This window comes from Triticum aestivum, chromosome 7B (genome assembly GCF_018294505.1).
Source record: "Triticum aestivum cultivar Chinese Spring chromosome 7B, IWGSC CS RefSeq v2.1, whole genome shotgun sequence".
NCBI classification, from domain to species: domain Eukaryota; kingdom Viridiplantae; phylum Streptophyta; class Magnoliopsida; order Poales; family Poaceae; genus Triticum; species Triticum aestivum.
In genome coordinates, this window is record NC_057813.1 from 78,525,085 (window position 1) to 78,534,845 (window position 9,761).

Below are 9,761 nucleotides of genomic sequence, written 5' to 3' on the forward strand. Positions count from 1 at the left end.
ATTCCCGGTGACACCTCATGAATTTTATTTTCAATCTTTAATTTATATACTCGTTCGCTGGATGCTTGCTGCTATGTATGGTTCATATGGTTGTCGGCTGGAAAATCACTACTATCTTTCGGTCATGATATGGCCGTCAACTAGACGTTCGTGGTCTGAATGATCTCATTGCTTATGGCTCGCAATGCCCACTTTTCATTACTAGCCAGCCAGGGAGGTGTCTCGGCTCGCCATCGCTGCGCCTTGAGCGGTAGCGCCTATTACTACCTGCCAGGGCTTCTCAAAGTGATTGAAATTTGGTAAATTGCATTCCTTTGTGCTGCATCGTACCTTCCATGCTTTTTGCAATCAGTGAATCTGATATCATAACCTCTCATTTAGATTTTTCTTGATAGGCAAAACAACTAGTTATCATTTATCTGGATGGTTTTCAAGACGGCATATATAATATGTCATTTGCACTATCACCGATCTTTGAAATTTAGTTGCTCTAGTTTTTCGTAGATTACAATTGTGCAGTCTTTGTCTTTTCCACTTACCATCACCATTTCTGTGATGATACTTCACTAGGAATATTTATTGGTGCTCCTCATCTGAAAATGGATTCATAATGTGGTCAGTTTTGGAATGCATGGGAGTTCAATTTTTCTGCATGCACAATTATATTTTTTGGTCCATGGAATTGAAAAGTGAGTGCTTCTTGGTTATTTCTGTTGTTTATCCAGGAGATTCTTGGTGCTTGGTTTTTTGCTACTTGTGCAGTACTATACTATGCCCATATAAATGACGAAGTATATTTTGTTCCATAGACGAGCAAAGTTTGTTGTGTGCGTAGTAACTTTGGTTGGTCCCTACTTTCTTCGGCATATTATCTTCACTTGGTATGAGATGGTTTTGTGCATTTGGTATTCTTGCATATTAGTGTGTTGTAGAAGATTTAGTGACAAAAGCATATGTCAGTGATGGATCATCGATAGATTTACAGTTGCTTTTCTTTTGCTCATTTTTTGTTATTGAAAGTGCGTTAAGTCGACTAGAGGGGGGGTGAATAGGCAATTTTTACAAATTCATCACTAAGGAATTTCAGGGTGAGGAAATTCCTAAGTCACGAACAACTAGCAGCGGAATAAGTACTCAAGTGTAAGCATAACAGAGTAACATCATAGTCATCATGATGATATGAAAAACAAACACAGAGCACAAGTAGCGTAAACACAGGATAGGCAGGCTGAAGACAGTGTGACTGAAGAAATTGGATTGAGGAAATAGAGAAAGTCTTCAGTCAAAGTCTTCAAACAGTAATGATCAGGTTCATTAACACATGAATGAGGAAATGAAAGGGTTGAAGAAATAGAACCAGTAGGCTTGGTGAAGATAATGATTTGGTAGACTAGTTCCAACTGCTGTGACAGTCGTACGTCTGGTTGGAGTGGCTGAGTATTTAAACTCGAGGACACACAATCCTCACCACATTATCCTTGAGCTAAGGTCACACAGACCTCGCCCAACACTCGTGGTAAGTCTTCACAGGTGACATCCAAACCTTCACAGACTTGGTCACTCGGCAATCCACAATTCCCCTTAGATGCTCAGACCATGATGCCTAACCGTCTAGAGGATACACAGTCCTCAAAGGTAACAAGCGTCGGTTCCACACAGGAACAATCTCTTCAGTGATGCTCAATCACTTTGGGTTTGTAGGTGTTTGGGTTTTCCTCACTTGATGATTTTTGCTCAAAGTCCTTGGAGGATGGGATGCTCTCAATTGACAAGTGTTGGTTTCTCTCGGAGCCGCCAACCAGCTAGTGGTTGAAGGGGGCGGCTATTTATAGCCTAGGGAGCAGCCCGACATGATAATACATAAATGCCCTTCAATGATATGACCGTTAGGTGGTAGGATATTTTGGATAGCTGGCGCGTAGCACATCAACGGTTGGATTTTAAGTTCAAATTCCTCAGGGCTATCATGTTCCTCATTGTGTAGGCAATCCGCACTGGTGAATTCCTAACTCCTTAGTCAGAACAAATTCCTCAGAGACCAGAAGATCTTCGTCTCTGTCACTAAAGAAATTGACTGATCTGCTATGAGATTTCCAATGGCTTCACTCAAAATGATTGGGTAGGTGTAGGATTTTGAGATGAGCATCACTTGGAGATCAGTTTCCTTAGTATTACCTCAACCCCCTTTAACAGTACGGTGTTTCCTATGACTCAATAAAGAGAAAATGAAACTACGAAAACAAAAGTCTTCACGCTTCATAATCCTCGCATGAATATCCAAGTCTTCAAGGTCACACCAATTTCTTCACTTTCAAAGTCTTCAGGAGAACCAAAGTCTTCAGCTGAAGACATTCATTTTTAGGGGTCGACTTTCACTGTAAATATCAAACTCCTCATCGACTTATAGAGCCTATGTACACTCACAAACATATTAGTCCCTTGACCTATAAGTCTTCAATACACCAAAATCACTAAGGGGCACTAGATGCACTTACAATCTCCCCCTTTTTGGTGATTGATGACAAATAGGTTAAGTTTTCAACGGGGATAAATATATTAATTGAAAGTGCTCAATATTGAGGAATCTGATTGCAAGATATAGAAGAACTCCCCCTGAAGATGTGCATACGTGAGGAATTTGCTTTTGATAGCAGATGCACATTGTAGAGTAATATCATAGAGATCGCCCCCTATATCTTGTAATACATGCACGCATTTAACATATCAAATGAAGAATTTGAAATGCATGATGAAATATGGTGACTGATGTAATACAACATGCGTGCATAACATATATGAGGAAATAGCATGCAAAAAAACAGAGTAAGAGTATCAGGTCACCATCGGACTTAAGTTTACAACTCGATCCAACAAACACTTTAGAAGAGCTAGAGTTGCAACTTAACAAAAAAACGCCCATATAGATAGACCCGCTTGAAGACTAACTCAAATTTCTCCCCTTTGTCATCAAATGACCAAAAGGGACGAAAAGTGAGGACTAACGCCCCTGAAGAATATCATCATGAAGTCGATGGAGGAGCGCCAACGTTGTTGGGGTCGGTTGTTGAAGTAGGGCCTGCCGCAGTGTCGTCCAAATCTTCATTTGCATCAGTCTCGCGTGATGAAGAAAATGAGTTGGCCACCAAGGAAGGAACCTTGACTTTCTTGAATTTCTTCGCTAGTGGCTGAGACCAGTCAAAGTCCTGCTTGAAGCCCATCTTCTTAAGATCTTCTTCACCATAGAGATGAGACAGAACAACCCAGGTGTGATCAAATACTTCATGGAGGTAGTAATGGTTCTTCGTCACTAAATTGTGTGTAGCAGTCATGTTGTGAAGAATTGAATCAAACTGACGCTTGACCCATTTGTGGTTGTGATCGACCTTCTGATGAAGACTGAGGAGAAGCTCATGATCAGTCATCACCTTGGAGGTGTGCCTTGAGGATTTTGTTTTGAAGCATTGGCAGCAGAGTCATGAGTGGTAGAGTCATCATTGGTGGAGTAGGATGTAGCTTTGTGGAACTGTCAATCCAATGGACGAATGCCTTCATCAATAATAGTGGCCTTGCCCTTCTCATCAGCTGAGGAAATCGTCCCCTTGAGGACTTCAATGTGGGGCAAGTAGCTGCCATGGTTAAGAGTATCAGCCTTGTAGTTGATTGATGACCTTGATCTGATGAATTTCATGATCCAGGGCGCGCAAGGCTTCAATTCAAACGGAGAAAGATCAACATTTGCCAGTCCCCATGAAGAAGTCATGGCAGTTTATTGGAATACCATGCATGATATTGAATAGCAGATTCTTCATGATGCCAACGACTTCTTCTGCATTAGAGTAGTGGCCTTTGATAGGACTCAGGGTCTTGGTCAAAATGCGATAGACTGTACGAGGCACATAAAGCAATTCCTTCACGAGGAATTTGGTTCTTGGGGCTTGGCCAGACTTTAGTGACTTCATCAACACTTGCATGAAATGATGAGAGAGCTCAGGTTCATGATAGAGGAGACGTGCACCTTCAAGGGGAGGACTGACAGGCAGGGCATGAAGCAATTCAGACGCCGGTGCTTTGAAGTGAGTGTTCTTTGTCATCCAGTCCAACACCCAAGAATTTTTATCATCATAATTTCCGGTGATGTGCAGCGTCGCGTAGGATTGAAGAATTAGCTCTTCATTCCAATCACATATGTCAGTGCAGAAGTTGAGTAACCCAGCGTCATGAAGAACACTAAGGACTGGTGTGAAGCAAGGCAGCGATTCCATATCCACATGAGGAATATGCTCATGGTCAAAGATCTTGTCCTTGTCGAATAGCAGTGAAGAATAGAAGTTCATCTGACTTGCTGTCCAGAAACGCTTCCTTCAAAGACGAGCAGTGTCATATGGGTTATAATCAGTGAAGAATACATGCTCGCGAAAGAAGTCATCAGCCTTGAACTTTTGCGTCTTTGAGAACGGATTCTTCGGCTTGGGCTGAGGAGTATCAGTCAATGTCTTCACTGCCTTAGGAATCACAGTCTCAGGAGCCGCAGGCTGAGGAATTTCAGTTTTTGCTTCAGTAGCAGCCTGGGTCTCCTTTTCTTCAGCAGTTTTATCATCAACACTAGTGGCTGGAATTTCTTTAGTTATGGTAATAAGAGATGCTTGAGGTTCATCAGAGCCCGTGTGAATTTCTTCAGTCTGGACTGGGACTGAGGAATCTATTGCAGTGGGGTGAACATGGGGGAGTTGGGGTGATGACTTTCCCAATAGTCATCATTCAACGCTGGAGTGGTGCACCCAATGTCCACGTCTTCTTCTTCATCAATTTCTTCAACGCCTGCATCTTCAGCCGTGAACTGAGGCATGGGCGATGATACCAGAGGGGTTTAAGTGACATTGTCCACTTCAATTTCTTCATCCATATGCTCTGTCGAAGCAGCAAAAGGATCTTCTTCATCTGATTCGCTTGGAATCACATAATCTTCACCAAAAGGAACGATTTCCTTTGATGGCATACTTGAAAGAGGAACATCATCTATTGGATTTGTAAATGCGCTGGTCAAAATCTTCACTTTCTTGGGAGCAGAAGACTCTAAGGAAGCAGATGCTTTCCTTTTCTTTACTGCAGCTCGCTCCGCAGTGTTGATTTTCTTCACTTCTAATGTAGAAGGAAGAATAGGACTTGGTGTTGGCATTTGTGCAGGAGGAGCAGAGGAAAATGGTGCAGTTTCTTCAGGCACAACTGATGCAGTTGTCCTGACTTGTTTAGCTTCCTCAGGCATAGCGTCCGATGCTTCAGCTGGCATGTCTTGTTATTCAGGCGCAACACTAGTGGTTGCCCTGGCAATTTCTTCAGCGGTTGAATAGCTTCATCAGCCCTGGTGCTTTCAGTTTCATTAGAAGTCTGATTTTCATCAGTGGTGCTGGCATGTTCTTTAGTAGGCTGTGTAGATGCTTCAGCCTGAGGAATTTTAATGTGCGTTCGAGCAGCAACATTTGGTGTAAATTGTTGGGGAACGTTGCAGAAAACAAAAATTTTCCTACTCGTTTCACCAAGATCATCTAGGAGTTCATCTAGCAACGAGTGATCAGATGCATCTACATACCTTTGTAGATCGCACACGGAAGCGTTCAAAAGAACGGTGATGATGTAGTCGTACTCGACGTGATCCAAATCACCGATGACCAGCGCCGAACGGACGGCACCTCCGCGTTCAACACACGTACGGAACAGCCACGTCTCCTCTTCTTGATCCAGCAAGGGAGGGAGGAGAGGTTGAGGGAGATGGCACCAGCAGCAGCACGACGGCGTGGTGTTGATGGAGCTGCAGTACTCCGGCAGAGCTTCGCTAAGCACTATGGAGGTGGAGGAGGTGTTGGGGAGGGAGAAGGAGGCAACCAAAGGCCAGGGCGTTCAGGTATGAAGTCCCTCCTCTCCCCCACTATATATAGGGGTGCCAAGGGGGGGTGGTGCGCAGCCTAGGAGATCTAATCTCCTATGGCCGGCGGCCAAGGGGAGGTTTCCCTCCCCCCCAAGGCACCTAGGAGGTGCCTTACCCTCCTAGGACTCTTGTCCCCTTAAACCCTAGGCGCATGGGCCTATGTGGGGCTGGTGTCCTTGGCCCATTAGGCCAAGGCGCACCCCCTTACAGCCCATGTGGCCCCCCGGGGCAGGTGGACCCACCCGGTGGACCCCCGGGACCCTTCCGGTGGTCCCGGTACAATACCGATAACCCCGAAACTTGTCCCGATGCCCGAAACAGGACTTCCCATATATAAATCTTTACCTCCGGACCATTCCGGAACTCCTCGTGACGTCCGGGATCTCATCCGGGACTCCGAACAACATTCGGGTTACTGCATATACATATCCCTACAACCCTAGCGTAACCGAACCTTAAGTGTGTAGACCCTACGGGTTCGGGAGACAAGCAGACATGACCGAGACGACTCTTCGGTCAATAACCAACAGCGGGATCTGGATACCCATGTTGGCTCCCACATGCTCCACGATGATCTCATCGGATGAACCACGATGTCGAGGATTCAATCAACCCCGTACGCTATTCCCTTTGTCTATCGATATGTTACTTGCCCGAGATTCGATCGTTGGTATCCCAATACCTCGTTCAATCTCGTTACCGGCAAGTCACTTTACTCGTACCGTAATGCATGATCCCGTGACCAGACACTTGGTCACTCTGAGCTCATTATGATGATGCATTACCGAGTGGGCCCAGTGATACCTCTCCGTCATACGGAGTGACAAATCCCAGTCTTGATCCATGTCACCCAACAGACACTTTCGGAGATACCCGCAGTCTACCTTTATAGTCACCCAGTTACGTTGTGACGTTTGGCATACCCAAAGCACTCCTACAGTATCCGGGAGTTACACGATCTCATGGTCTAAGGAAAAGATACTTGACATTAGAAAACTCTAGCAAACGAACTATACGATCTTGTGCTATGTTTAGGATTGGGTCTTGTCCATCACATCATTCTCCTAATGATGTGATCTCGTTATCAATGACATCCAGTGTCCATAGTCAGGAAATCATGACTATCTGTTGATCAACGAGCTAGTCAACTAGAGGCTCACTAGGGACATGTTGATGTCTGTTATTCACACATGTATTACGATTTCCAGATAACACAATTATAGCATGAATAAAGACAATTATCATGAACAAGGAAATATAATAATAATGCTTTTATTATTGCCTCTAGGGCATATTTCCAACATAAATCCCTTCGCCATTCTGACGAAACTGACTTTGGCTCCCAGCCATTCTGCCTTGTAGGCGTCAAATTCATCAATGAGTTTCTTGATCTCAGATTGCAGAGCGACAAGTTCATTAGGCGATATCGTTGTTTCTTGTATTGGGCTTTCTTCACACACCTGGCTTTCTCAAATTTCCATTTTTCTTCAGAAATGAAGGCCGTCAACATATGACTTTAACCAAGTGTGAGGTTTAATTCTGGCAAGGGAGTGTTTGGGTCCTTGTGCCAGAGGTTAATGAAGTCCAGGATCTTATTCGGATCCAGCATGAGTGGCACAGCACTGCCCTTGGCTCTAGCAGCCCTTTGCTGTCTGTCTCTGATGATTTTGGCTAATTCTTCATCATCAGCTTCGTCATCATCTGACGGCACTTGGAAGGCAACTTGCTTCTTGTGAGGACTTGGTCTGGTGCCTCGTCCAGCAGTAGCCTTGGTCTTCAGCAAAGTGGGGCCTGTTGAAGAATGAGGAGGAGCTGAAGAACTTGCAGATGCTCCTGAGGCAATTGAGATGCCTGTGGTCCTTTGGCAAGAGGCGAGATGCGCAGGTACCGAGGACTTTGCTAGAGGAGCTGAGGGTTTTGCAACCTGAGGAACTGGAGCAGCTTGAGGAATAGGCCGTGAGGGCATAGATGAGCTTGGCCGTGAGGGCATTGCTGAGGAATGTGGTTTCCGAGCAGGCTTCTTAGGCATAGCCTTCTTGCTAGTAGAGGCCTCATCAGCGGCAGCAACTGAGTCTTTGTTGAATTTCCTCACTGCTTATTTGGCTTGTTTGGCCAACTTGGCTTGCCGTTTGGCCCATTCATCAGCATAGTCCTCACCACGCTTGATGCTAGGGGGATCAGCAATTTTGCCAGGTGCCAACGGAGGTCTTGGGCAAGGAGGTTTAGAGCGAATTTCTTCATGTACTTTGGAGTGACATATTTGTATTCCCTCCATTCCCATGCCCATCTTCGTTCAATTTTCTGGATGCGCACCTTGCGCTCATTCTTCGTTTCCTTTCCATGAGTCACCTCATCTGGAGTGCAATACCCTGCATAGATGTCATTAGGGATTTAAAAAGCAGTATTCACTTACAGTTTCTTCCCTCCCTTCTGAGGTCTCTTGCCATCTGCCATTTTCTTCAGCTGAGGATTTTGAACTATTGAGTTCTCTAAAGAAGTATTGATGCGAAGCATCCCACGTTCATCCCCATGTACACTCCGGCTACTCTCCAAACCCCAAGAGGCTCGGACATACGCCATTGGACATAAGGTGAACTCGCTCCTCTCCGAACCTTCACTTTCTACATGTGAGACATGGCTACTACCTCCAAGTGTGTGCTATGCATGATCAGGTACTTAGAGGAAAGCCACGGAGCCACCACATCCAACGGACGAGCTAGCGAGGACGCCAAGTACAAGGACAAGAAGAAGAGCTACCACGGAAGCTACAGGCTCCAGATGACCGGCCCAACCTAGACGTCCGACCCCTGGAGGTCACTATAGTCCCAGGAAAACAAGCCAGCAGAAGCTACAGCGGCCGGATGTCCATCCAGGACCGGACGTCCGACAACTCCCAGGCCCCGGACGACTGTACCCCTCCGGATGACCGGTGCCACAGCAACAGAATGTTATTTATGGAAGTCCGAAGAACTACGGCCGTCCGGACCCCCGTGAGCCTCCAGACGACTGGCACCTCACAGACGTCCGGACCCTGGATGCGTCCAGTCTCGGGCCAAAGTCCATGTACCCCTCCACTTCGCCCCTCTTTTGCACTAAGACTATAAATAGACCTCTCCCTCCTAGCTAGGGTTAGCATTGATTTAGCTCATACTTTGAGATAGAGCTTTGCTCATCCATCCAGATCTACTCCTTTGCGAGGGACCGACACCTCTTCGGAGAAGTTCCACCTGGATTCAAGACCTCCATCCGGAGAAGACCATCATCAAGACCTCCTCATGGAGAAGAACCGGTTACCCTTTGTATCGTCCCTTGTTGGATTTGGATCTTGTATCTCTTTGTGACCCTATGATCTAGCGCATGTGTGACCATATTCTCGTTGGTTGAGTGTTTCTCTTGTGTTTCCCCGTGTTTTCCCTCGTTCTCCTCCTCGTGTTCTTCGTAGGGGTCCTCTCCAAACGTGAAAGATCGGCCTCTAGGGTTCTACCCTACATCATCTTGGTATCAAGAGCCACGTTGATCACGTTTTTGGAGCCCCTACCCCGTGTTTTCTAGCTTGATTTTGTTGATTTCGTCCCCAAAATCTGAAAATACCCACCAAAAATAGCCCCAATTTTTTGTGATTTGTTGGTTTGATGATGTTTTGTTGATTTTGATCGATGGATTTGCTTGGTTTCGAGTGGATCTAGCATCTCCCCAAGTTTCCCCATCTTTCATCCATGAAATCTCATTAATTTTGACCCCGAAATCTCCATTTTTCGCCCAAAATCGCGCCCCCGAACTCGCATCTCGCGTTGACCCCGACCCATCGGACGATCGCGTTTTACGGACGTCCGGTCCC